Genomic DNA, 11,278 nt, shown 5'->3' on the forward strand with positions numbered 1-11,278 from the left:
GAAGCATACTTCGTACATTTACATGCCTTTAATTATTTCATTTATAAATTCATTGAAAAAACAACAAAACGAGTAATAAAGTGTACAATAAAGTACGATCAAATCCTTATATTATAATCGTATTGAACCTGAATAAAGTTAAAGGTGCAATCTGCCGATTGTCCTGCAGGTGACCGTATAAATCTGTCTTCTTACAATGCACTTAGGGCTTCACGATTACTCCAGAGCACTCGTAGATCTACGATGATTTTCAAGTGCTACTTAAGTTACCATGCTTTTGGGAAACAGATGTTATATTAAGATCAGTAGTACAATCGTTTTTACGAACTTCTTTAAAGCCCGGGATACACTGCACGATTTTTGGCTGTCCCAGACGAAAGATTGCCATCGTGAAACAATCGTGGCGATTTCTGTGATTGTGGCTCTTAATCGGTGGTCCTATGTCATACAGTGAGAGAGGTTCAAAGACGGGCGTTCTCCCGGTCTTGCGACCACAGATAGCCTACGATAGTTTTCTGACAGTGTCAGAAATTCAGCATGATCAACGCACAGTGTGTTTGCTGCAACGACCTGCGTCTACTCAGCAGCCAATGAAATTGCAACATGAAATGACGTATTGATCAACGCGACCAGCGGCGCTACAATTTCAATGCCATGGAGGCAAAAAAAAGTAGACGGTATACTGGTATTTGGGATACCCATAAAGAACAAATTCTTGTTGAGTTGTGGCAGCAGAGGGCATGTTTGTACGATGTGTCCTCTAGCTGCTATCATGACCGCCCCAAAAAGGACATAGCATGGTCAACGATCTATGTCGCAGTGTGATAAAGTAATGATCTTATAGGATTGCTAAAATCGTGCAGTGTATCCCGGGCTTTAGGCTTACAACGCTTTTGGGAAACGCAGCACTGGAGTAATCGTAAAGGCCGAAGAGCATCGTTGTCTGGAACGCAGCATTAGGTTAACATTTCAATAAACGAGTGTGTAGTACTACAATTACGAGCCATTCTATAAGGTGACATTTCAGCACTTGACAAAAGGATAGCGAATCCTAAGTGGGCAATTGATGTCAAAAACACGTCAATTTGACGTCCACACATTGATGTCCTATTCTAGACCACCAAAATAACAAGTAATAAATGTAAGAAACGTTTTATTCATCAAGCAACAATTCAAAAATACAAATGTAAACTGGATTTTGTATCCCCTGAAAGACTACAGTACAGTACAATACATGTAAATCAGGTAAAAAAAAAAAATACTACGGATGATAATGAATTACAGTTCAACACTAAAAAAAAAAAAAAAACCCGGAAATATTCCAGAATTAATTCTCACATTTTTGTGCACAATTTTTACAGAATGAGCATTAAATATTGTATCACAATGTGTCAATATAGTAGGATGCATATTGAGTAATTCCCAAAAACAGTATACACTATTTTTATTGTAACACTAAAATGATATCACAAATTAGGCAATTTCACTTTTTCCAAAATTAGTACTGCACGTTTCATTTTAAATGTACAATTCAAGCATTCTTGAGAATCACAACTTAACAACAGAGCATGTGTCAAGGGCCTGAAAGTCCAACTCCTGATTCAATTATACTCTATTCAGGTTCAACACATGGAAATGTAAAGCATAAGACACTGAATTCAAAAGCTCACCACACAGACATCATATGGCTTTGACAATCAAGGTATCTGGTCACATCACTGAGTACACATTACAACCCTCAACGGACACCTTGGCAATTGAATCGCCATTGGCTAGTATATTTTTTTGTTTACTCGCCAGACTGAAATACTATACTATATACATATATAATGTTTGTAATATGGTACAGCTTTTTAAATATTTGAAAGTACACTCTTAATATCAGTCAGTCAAGCATTATAATATGATAATCAAGTATTATTTAATAATAGAAGTTTAGTAATTAGAATTAAAACTTGGTAACCATGAACTTAGGACTGGTGCTTTTTTTGGTCATTCAGTGTTCCTGTAAAAAAAAAAAAAAAAGAACAATAACACTGATAAGATATTATTATTATTATACGAATTCTACTAATAAGAACAAAATAAAAACGCACTAAGGATTAATGAGCTACTGGATTCATGAATATTAATCAGGTTGTGTGCGTTTGCTCGAACTGATTCGCTGAAATCAAAACAGGGACGATAATACGAGAGGACCAGCCAATGAGATTGTCGTTTGCGCATTAGTTCCGCTTACTACAGGAAAAGCTGGCAGTTCTTAAAAGCTGAAGAATTCCAAAGGAACTATTTTTACAGGAAAATACAACAAAGTATATTGTTTACATGTATCGCATCAATTCTGCATGTTATGTAAGACTCTCTAGCTCGCTCTTGCTCTTTGCTCACAGTGAGAGAAAGCGACGGCGAGTCTTGCGCCTTCACACTAGAGTTTAAATGTTACGTCAAATACAAAAACACAGGTGCGCTGCACATCCATTCAAATGAACTGAAAATTATCAGATCGCTTGACGGAGAGTGAAACTCTGAAGCGCTCAGTCAGAGTGTTCTGTGAGTGAAAATATATCCGTGCCAATCATATACTTAGCCTCTAACTAACACACTGATGAGTAAAATCTGAGAATTTATTAGCCATTGGCTAATATTAGACATCATTTAGTCGCCCAGAGTGAAGATTTAGTCGCATATGCGAGTGATTTACTCGCAATGTAGAGGGTTGCATTACACTGAATATCCAAGGCATTCACATGAGGATGTCTCTTCATTGGCAACAAATTCCTATTGAAGCAAAAAATTTATAAATAAATAAATAAAAAAATTGTTCAGTCAAATTCACAAACAATTCTCCTGATTTGACCTTACCTTTTTGGTGACCACATTGATATATGACAAAGATATTCGGTCAAGACCCATTCACACCAGGAAAAATATCTATAACCATCACATTTTAATTGCCGCAACTATGACTGATTTCTCTATTACTGAACAATAAAAACAATAAATAGGTCAAGCATTTAAAGCAGCATATTATTTAACTGCAGCAACCACTTACTAATAATTGGCATTAGTTATTGTCCATGGAGTGAAAGAGTGGGGCTTCAGGACAGGTTAGAGAAGCTCTGTGCTAATGAATGGGAATACACTTACCCCTAACATAGATCTGGGACAGGATCCTGGAGTTTCTTGAGACAACATCATTCTCCTTGCTCCTCGGAAACCAGAGGTGCATCTCCGCTTTTGAATTCATGTTTGAGGAACTGGTGCCTTGACAGCAAACATAGAGGGTAAAAACAGATCAGATCAATAGGAAAACCTCCAATTCTAAAAATGTATATAAACAGAAATGACTAAATTCTGATCATTAGAACTTCTGAGATATCTTACACTTGTAAGTAACTTACATAGTCATTTCCTTCCAGATTCATAAGGAAAGGAATATTTCACAAGAAGAAAGAAAATCTACACACATTCTGCATTGGTACCTAAAAGATAAAATAAAATAAAAAAAAGTTAGCCATAAAAAAACTAAGATGTAATCATTTTGTAAACAACATTGCTTTTATTACTTATAAAGAATTATAAATACTTTAAATTAGGGATGCACCGATACTGGTATCGGTATCGGGCCCGATACTGGTCTCCTGTACTCATACTCGTTAAAATGCCCTGATACCAAACGCCGATACCACACAGCATGTGATAAGCACCATATTCAAACAAAGAAACACTGACAACAGAACAACAGACAGCAGAAAGGAGTTAAGGATGTCTACTACGAAGTATATGTATGCAATGAATATAATGTTAAACACTCAGTATTGCCTGTATAGCTGGTATGCGCGAGCTGATAAACAAAGCACGCTGAGTGGATTGAGCGCGCAGCGGCACAGATGCGCAAGCTTGTCGAGTGAATATATCTTTCTCACAGACATCACTGGAAAGTTTTTAGTTCGGTCGGACATGTCAAAAACAAGTAAGTAAAACAATGCACAAGTTACTGAGAGAGAGAGAGCGAGAGAGAGAGAGAGATAGAGAGAGCGAGCGCGCAATTCTGTTGTGTGATCTTTCATGTTCACTCACTTAGCACACGCATCATTTGGATTAAAACTAAATCGTAAAAATAAAACCATTCATAGGGGCATTCACTATAAACAATTTATTTTCAACCTTAGGCATACACGACTTTCTGGCGAAAGTGAAACTAGCAGCCTGTGTGAAATGCGCTAGGCTGTACTATTCTGCATCAGTACAAATACCTGCACGCGTTGCGCGTGTTTTGCTTGCTTGAGTGTTTCTGCATTATATGAGTGGCTTTGGAATATAAATCGCAGCACGTTTCAGATGAAAAAACGCGACTTCTATTTCTGAAAATATCACAGTTAGGAGATTTATAACGAGTGGTTCCCTGCATTATTACAGCCAAGCGCGTGATTACAGTATACTAAGCCACTGCAGTGGAGCAGCTCTAATGCTATTAAATTAAAGATGATGTACCATAGAGAAAAAAAATAAACAGTGAAAGTAACAAAAACTTGTAAAATACATTTTAATGGGCATAATTGAGTGTGAAAATAACCGAAGGATATACAGTGAAACCAAACATGATTCAGAGACCAGATATAATTTTTTATATTTTTTTACTAGTGGGTGCAGGACACTATATAGTTAATTTATGTAAGTGAGGATATCAAAATAAAGTAAACTGTGACAAATCATACCCAACAATTCTTCATACAGTGGACTAGCAGTAAAATTGATACAAATTTGGGTCCAAAAATTATTCAGACCGAGTCTGGGAAAAAAACTGAAGTTGAGGTTTGCATGAAGCTGGGTGACAGCATGCCCAGGAGACTACAGGCTGTCATTAAGGCTAAAGGTTGCCCGACAAAGTATTCATAGTTGTGTAAATACTGTCATACTAACAGCTGTCTGAATAATTTTTGGTTGATTGTAATCTATTACATACCTTTCTATCAAAATTATCTAACATTATCAAGATGAATTTGTTCTGACACAGTGTAACTGAGTTCTTGTCATATTTTATTACCATTTTCTAAACTATAGTGAATAAACTGTGATAATGTGAGAAATGTTGAAGGTGTCTGAATAAACTTTGGTGTGACTGTATCTATTTGATAAATTAAGTTAACCAACTAACATTATACATACCCTTTTGGTTTCTGTACCCAATATTTAAAAAAATGTACAAATGCAATAAAAATATCGGTATCGGTACTCGGTATCGGCAAGCACCAAAAATAAAAGTATCGGTATCGGGCGAGTACTGGAAAAAGTGGTATCGGTGCATCCCTACTTTAAATGTATATAAGTGAAGCAAGGGTGAACAAATTACAAATAAGTTCATGAAACTGACTTACATGTGTCCTATTCTTGAAGATTTCTGACGTGTCTTTATCGGAGTCTGGTCTGAGGATTTCTGGGAAAGAAGGAATGACAAAACCAGCATGCAGTGAATTCAACTTGAATTATAGTTACCAATGTACCTACAGTTAAAGCTGTACGTACATTTCTTTTGTTGAAGGCTGCTGATGGCATTCTGTTGGTACTGGTTCAAGAGTAACCACCTCCATCTCACTAAATTGGTTGAATTGGGTCCATTTTGTCTTGTTCTCGTTATCCATCCACTTCATTATATGAAGGACAGTTGAAGGCTACATTTCAGTAACACAAATAAAATGTTTAATTTAATAAAAATATACATACATAAATACATATAAAATAATTCAGTGTCAAACAGACTGTGAGACACATTAAAAAAACAAACCTCATGTAAGTGACAGGCCTCTTGCATCTCGTACGAAAATAAAGGCATTCAGAATAGGAACATTAAATATAGGTATGAACTCACCAGAAAGGGACCATCACCATCACACCATCTGGCTGTGTTTGTGGACATTTAGTTGTTTGGAGGACTGTCAAACATCTCTTTGACCTTAATAATGGACACAATACTTAGTGTTACTGTGGCAAAATATAATACACATAACTTATGCTTTATTTTGAATTTTTAATTATAACCAGGAAAATATAATATATACACATATTTTTATGCTTACTTTTCTAATATTAAAGTTTCATTATGTACAAATCAAAACATACTTGTAGTTAGGGCTGCACGATTAATCGAATACGATTGTCATGCGCATTTTGATAGTAATGCTGATTCTGTAATCAGCAGGAAATCATCATCACATGCTTTTAGACAGAGCAGAATTTACTACACATAGCAGTAGTTCACTGACAAGTTTTATGAAGTCGAAGAAATCGTTTGCGATAATGACAGCTGTTTGCATAGCTTCTCAGTGAACTACGGCTCTGTGAAGTAAATGCTGCTCCATCTGATAGCATGTGAAAATACCACATTTAATAACATATTTTTACTCCAAACTCACTTCAAAATGTCAGTCGCATGTTTGAAATAAATCCTTCTGTGAGATGATGTGGCTTCCCAGCAAGCAATAGCCGTCATTTCAACGTCTCGGTTAACTATAGACCCGATATAGTCCGGCTATGTGTAACCCACTTCTAGCCCAAATAAACTTGAATTTGGTTTCATGTCGTTTTTTGGCAAAATAACTTGTGAGATGTATGATATTCCATCAGGTAAGCAAAGTCAACAGCGTTTACAGGGTGTTTGGTTTCATTTCTTTGACATGTTCAATACGTAGCACGTGCGTAGCCACGATTTAGCTCGTAGTCAGAACGGCTATCTGTAGCCCACTTATAGTCAAACCTGATTCACTGTAGTTTTTGGCCAGGCAGCGCATGAGATGGTTGATATCCCATCACGTTCGCGGTGTCAATAATATCTACAAAGATATACGTGTCATTTCATGACATGGTCTATATGTAGCCACGATTTAGCTCTAAATTGGACGGGCTGTGTAGTCTGCTTTTAGCCCACCTGGCGAAATCAAGGCAATATGTGGTCTAATTTTAACGGCTTGGCTATAGCCCTATACCAGTAACCAGACCAGCGATGAGCATAGCCAAAATAGCCTTAAAATTGTTTACATGTAATTTTCGCCCCTTGCAGCTTCTTATCAAATTCAAGTAAACTTTTGAAACATTTAAATTAGCATTACTTATATTTTATTTTATTATTTTACAGCATTATTAAATATAGCATTATTTATTATGCCAAAAATAATGCTAATTTAAATGTTTCAAAAGTTTACTTGCATTTGATAATATGATGTCATGCATCCCACAAGCTGTTAAAGGTTACATTCATACACATTATATGATATTATTGATATTCGGCTGTCTTTCATTTTATAAATAAAAATGCAATTAAAATTCCCAACCACTAGATGGCAATTATAGCCCTACTGAGACATGACTACTGGCAACGCGAGACATGAGAGTTAGTAGAGATCAGTGTTGTGTTTTGAATTTTGTTTTTACACGAGAGAGCACTAAGTTTACCTGTCGGAGAGCAGCGGGCAAACAACAAATGATAAAGGACATTCCTACTTGGTCTTGTAAGTATCTGTGTTTTCGTTTTGACATGTGCTCATTATTTATCTATATTATTTGTTATCATGTTTAGGAACCGTGACATTTTAGTGAAGGGAGCAGATCGTAGTTGATAGTGATCCGTGACTAGGCCCACGGTTCAGCACGCAGGTGTTCAGAGGATTAATTGCTAAATTTAATAGAATAAAAGTTTTATTATTTGTACGTGTTTACAAGCTCAAGCTATTTTAAAATAGTGCAAGAAAAGGCGAAAGAGCAAACAACAGAACAAACACAGCTTTGACAAAGATTAATCCATATTAATTTATACAGTGAACACACTCAGAAGAATTGGAGAAACTGAGGAGGAGTTTAAACATCTGGAAAAGCGGTTGGAAATTGAAGAGATCCGGGGAGCAATGGTAAAAAAAAAATAAATAAGAACTCTCCAAAACAATATTTCCTCACTAAAGCTCTCATCTTTGACAAAGTCCATCATTTATTTTAATTATTATATTGAATTTATGACTGAACAATGGCTTGTTAGATACAGAGAGAGCATGAGCTAATTGAATAGAATATCTTTGTCATTGTACAAGTACAATACGATTTATTTTGAAACTTCCAAATTGATAGTAAAGCTTAAGAATACAAATGATTTAAAAATGGCAATATAAAATGATCAATTATAAAAAGTTTGCAGCAATATTAAAATAGTGCAAATAGCTCAGATGTGCAATGCAGCATTAAAACCTAAACAGTACAAACAGAAAACATAATGTAATAAAACGGTAGGGGTGAATTTATTATTCCATGTACATTTGAGGTTAATGTTTGTACTGGGCTACTTTTTAGTTAGAGCAGCTATCACTGTGTTGTTATGAAGTCAGTTGTGCCAGACAATTTTGGAGGCAGAGACAGATTGTGGGGGGCACTAATAGGGAAAAACTTAAACTGCAGAATTGAAGGAAGAAACCTCAAAGACAGTGCCAGAAGGATGCTGGACAGGTAAAGCCTACAAATCTTGCCACATTAATCAAACATTGTGGTGTCAATACTCAATAAGTTACAACGCAAATCAGACATTTAAAAAAAGAATTCCTTTACTGGTCATTTTGAAATGTCAAACTTTGTCCGCAATTGTTAACCACCTCAATCTGTATTATATTTTAGGGCTCACGTCCAAATTCAACATGAAGAGAGATATATATATATATATCTCTCTCGTTTTTGTTTTTAGTAGGCATCCAAGCAAAAGAGAATGACTCCCTGTCACAATTAGTGTAATTAAAGTAAAAAAATTATGTCAAACTTTTCTTGTGCTTTTTTTTATTTTTATTATTATTTGGCAGATGCTGTGATGACCAAATTCCCGGCAGCAACAGAGTTAGACTTGGCAGAGTTGGGAAGCATTTTAAACAAGAAATAAAACCAATAATTAATAACTTCCTTTAAGTTCACTGTTGGTTGTTTTATTTGTTAAAATAAGTAAACCAACAAAAGGATTAATCTTTTTTTTATGTTGTCATTTATGTTTTAATGTTAAGTGTGATAACATGCTCTTGATTTGTATTAGATTTTTTTTTCTTTTAAATATCTTAAGTTATCATTTTTCAGTTATCAAGTTTCATTTTTATATTTCTATTATCTTAAGTTGTTAAAATATTCCAGATTTTTTTTATCATAATATTTATATTTAAGTGTATTGTATTTATAAAATTTTATTTTGTCATTAATTCTTTTGTAGTTTTATCATTTTGTATTGTCTTAAGTTGTCCAAGTTGTTAAATTTTATTTTTCTTAATAAAAGCTGCATATTTAATTTGTTTGGATGGATTTCCATTTTGTTGTCTATTAGATGTATATATGTAGGCATTCATTAGCTGTCTATTGGGTGACTAGTCTATTCTTGGGCTATGGTTAGACGTCTATTAAATTTTCACTGACAGCCCAAATTTAGCCTTGTTTTAGCCTAGACGTCTGGGCTGTGTTTAGACGGCTAATAGACATCTTTTAAACACAAAATTGCTTGCTGGGTTCTTACACAGAATAAGGCACGCAACATATTTCATAGTATTTAAGCAGTGATAAATATAAATATACTTTATTTTAATGAAAATTATAATAATAAGAGCTCAGATAAACCGTATATTGCCTTAGTCGTGTGTTTATTAGTCACGTTGAATCAATGAAAGCAGTTGAATCTTCTGTTTATTCAGCTGCAGAGATTGCATTTTCTGGGTTTCTTCTGCGAGGCGTATTTGGAGTTTCAGCGCAAGAGCGCCCTCTGGATGGAGATTTACTGCTGATCACAGAACCGTGCTTCACTGAAAGATACGCATGACAATCGCAGCTTCTGTCAAATCGCGATCTCGATTCCATTTCGATTTATCGTGCAGTCCTACTTGTAGTCTTGATTCGTGAAAGAAATTCTCACTTTTACTGGCTTTAGGACGTAAAGGACACTCTCTTGTATGTGGTTCAAGTTCTCAAGGATGATTTACGAAGAATTGTCACAGTTTTTGAATGAGCAACTCAACCTCCTCGCTTTTTGAAATGTGAGATTTCATTTGACATATCTTTCACATCAATCAACATTTTTTGACAGTTTAAAGGGTCATTTGGTGTAATGAAATGTGTTTATGCGGTTTAAAGTTTATTTTCCACATACTGTACATTATTGTTTCTTCTCTATGCCCCGCCTTTTTGAAACGCGTCGATTTTTACAAAGCTCATCGGTCTGAAAAAGCGAGGTGTGCTGTTATTGGCCAGCGATCCAATGCGTTGTGATTGGCCGAATACCTCAAGCATGAGACGGAAATGTTACGCCCCTCACATACCGTTGATGCCGTGTCCGGTCGGAGCGACGAGACAAAAACATTAAAACCCATTACAAACGAGGCATTTGTTGCATCCAGTGGGGACATAATTACTGATTATAATGACTTATACTGTCTTTTTACGCGTTGCATTGTATCGCGCCGCGTAAACATAAAACTCTGTCTGCATTTGTGATCGGAGAAATGACAAACAACAAGTGCTACTCTACTGCCCAAAACTCACGTTTGAACTACACTAGCGTGAGCCGAAGCCCCGGCTTAGCGTGCGCTGAGGCCGGGATAGAGTGAGCTGAGGCGGCGGGATCGAGAACGGCGCGCCTGGCGGATGCAACAAATGAGCGGCAACTAGGGATGCAACGATTATAGATTTTGTTGGTACGATTATTGTCTGAGGAATGATCACGGTTTTACGATTATGACGATTATTATGCATTTATTCATTTCCCAACATTACTAATGTATAAAATCACATGAACACTCTTTAGATATTAAAGTGTTATTTATTGCTGGCTTTTGAAACAGAAATAACACAGTAACCAGCAATACAGCAAAAAATAATAATAGAAAAGACAAACAAAAGTCCATCCCTCCCACTGGAATTAAAAAAGGTGACCTCTGCTCCGTAAACATCCATGACAGTATTTCTCTTTTGAAAATAACAAATGGAAATAGATCGCAAAAGTATTTAATGTTTTCAGTTTGTACATTCTTTACATTTCTTTTGGACCTGGGGTAGAGAATTTGGAAACATGGTGAAAAACTATCCTGTTGGTTTTTACTTCTGAATAATACTACAACAGGGATAGTAAATAAAGTTAATGAAGTAGCCTATTATTAATATACGACTAATATTGACTTTGTCCCACAGGGGAAACTGTTACTAATGATGGAAATAAACTGAAATATTGTAATCAAGTGTCATCCATACTTAGCCTATTAATTTTAATAATCACTATAAT

General features: G+C 35.6%; 1 long non-coding RNA gene across 1 annotated transcript; it reads right to left on the reverse strand.

Annotated features, from left to right (window-relative positions):
- Window positions 1-5,374: 5,374 nt before the first annotated feature.
- Window positions 5,375-9,978, reverse strand: LOC107553298 (uncharacterized). The gene is made up of 4 exons (XR_001604952.1): window positions 9,885-9,978; window positions 5,870-5,953; window positions 5,527-5,672; window positions 5,375-5,437 (listed from the first exon to the last, which is right to left on the reverse strand). It is a non-coding gene; the product is annotated as an uncharacterized lncRNA (long non-coding RNA).
- Between the last annotated feature and the right edge of the window lie 1,300 nt (window positions 9,979-11,278).

This window comes from Sinocyclocheilus grahami, unplaced genomic scaffold, assembly GCF_001515645.1.
Source record: "Sinocyclocheilus grahami isolate Dianchi unplaced genomic scaffold, SAMN03320097.WGS_v1.1 scaffold469.1, whole genome shotgun sequence".
Taxonomy (NCBI): Eukaryota; Metazoa; Chordata; class Actinopteri; order Cypriniformes; family Cyprinidae; genus Sinocyclocheilus; species Sinocyclocheilus grahami.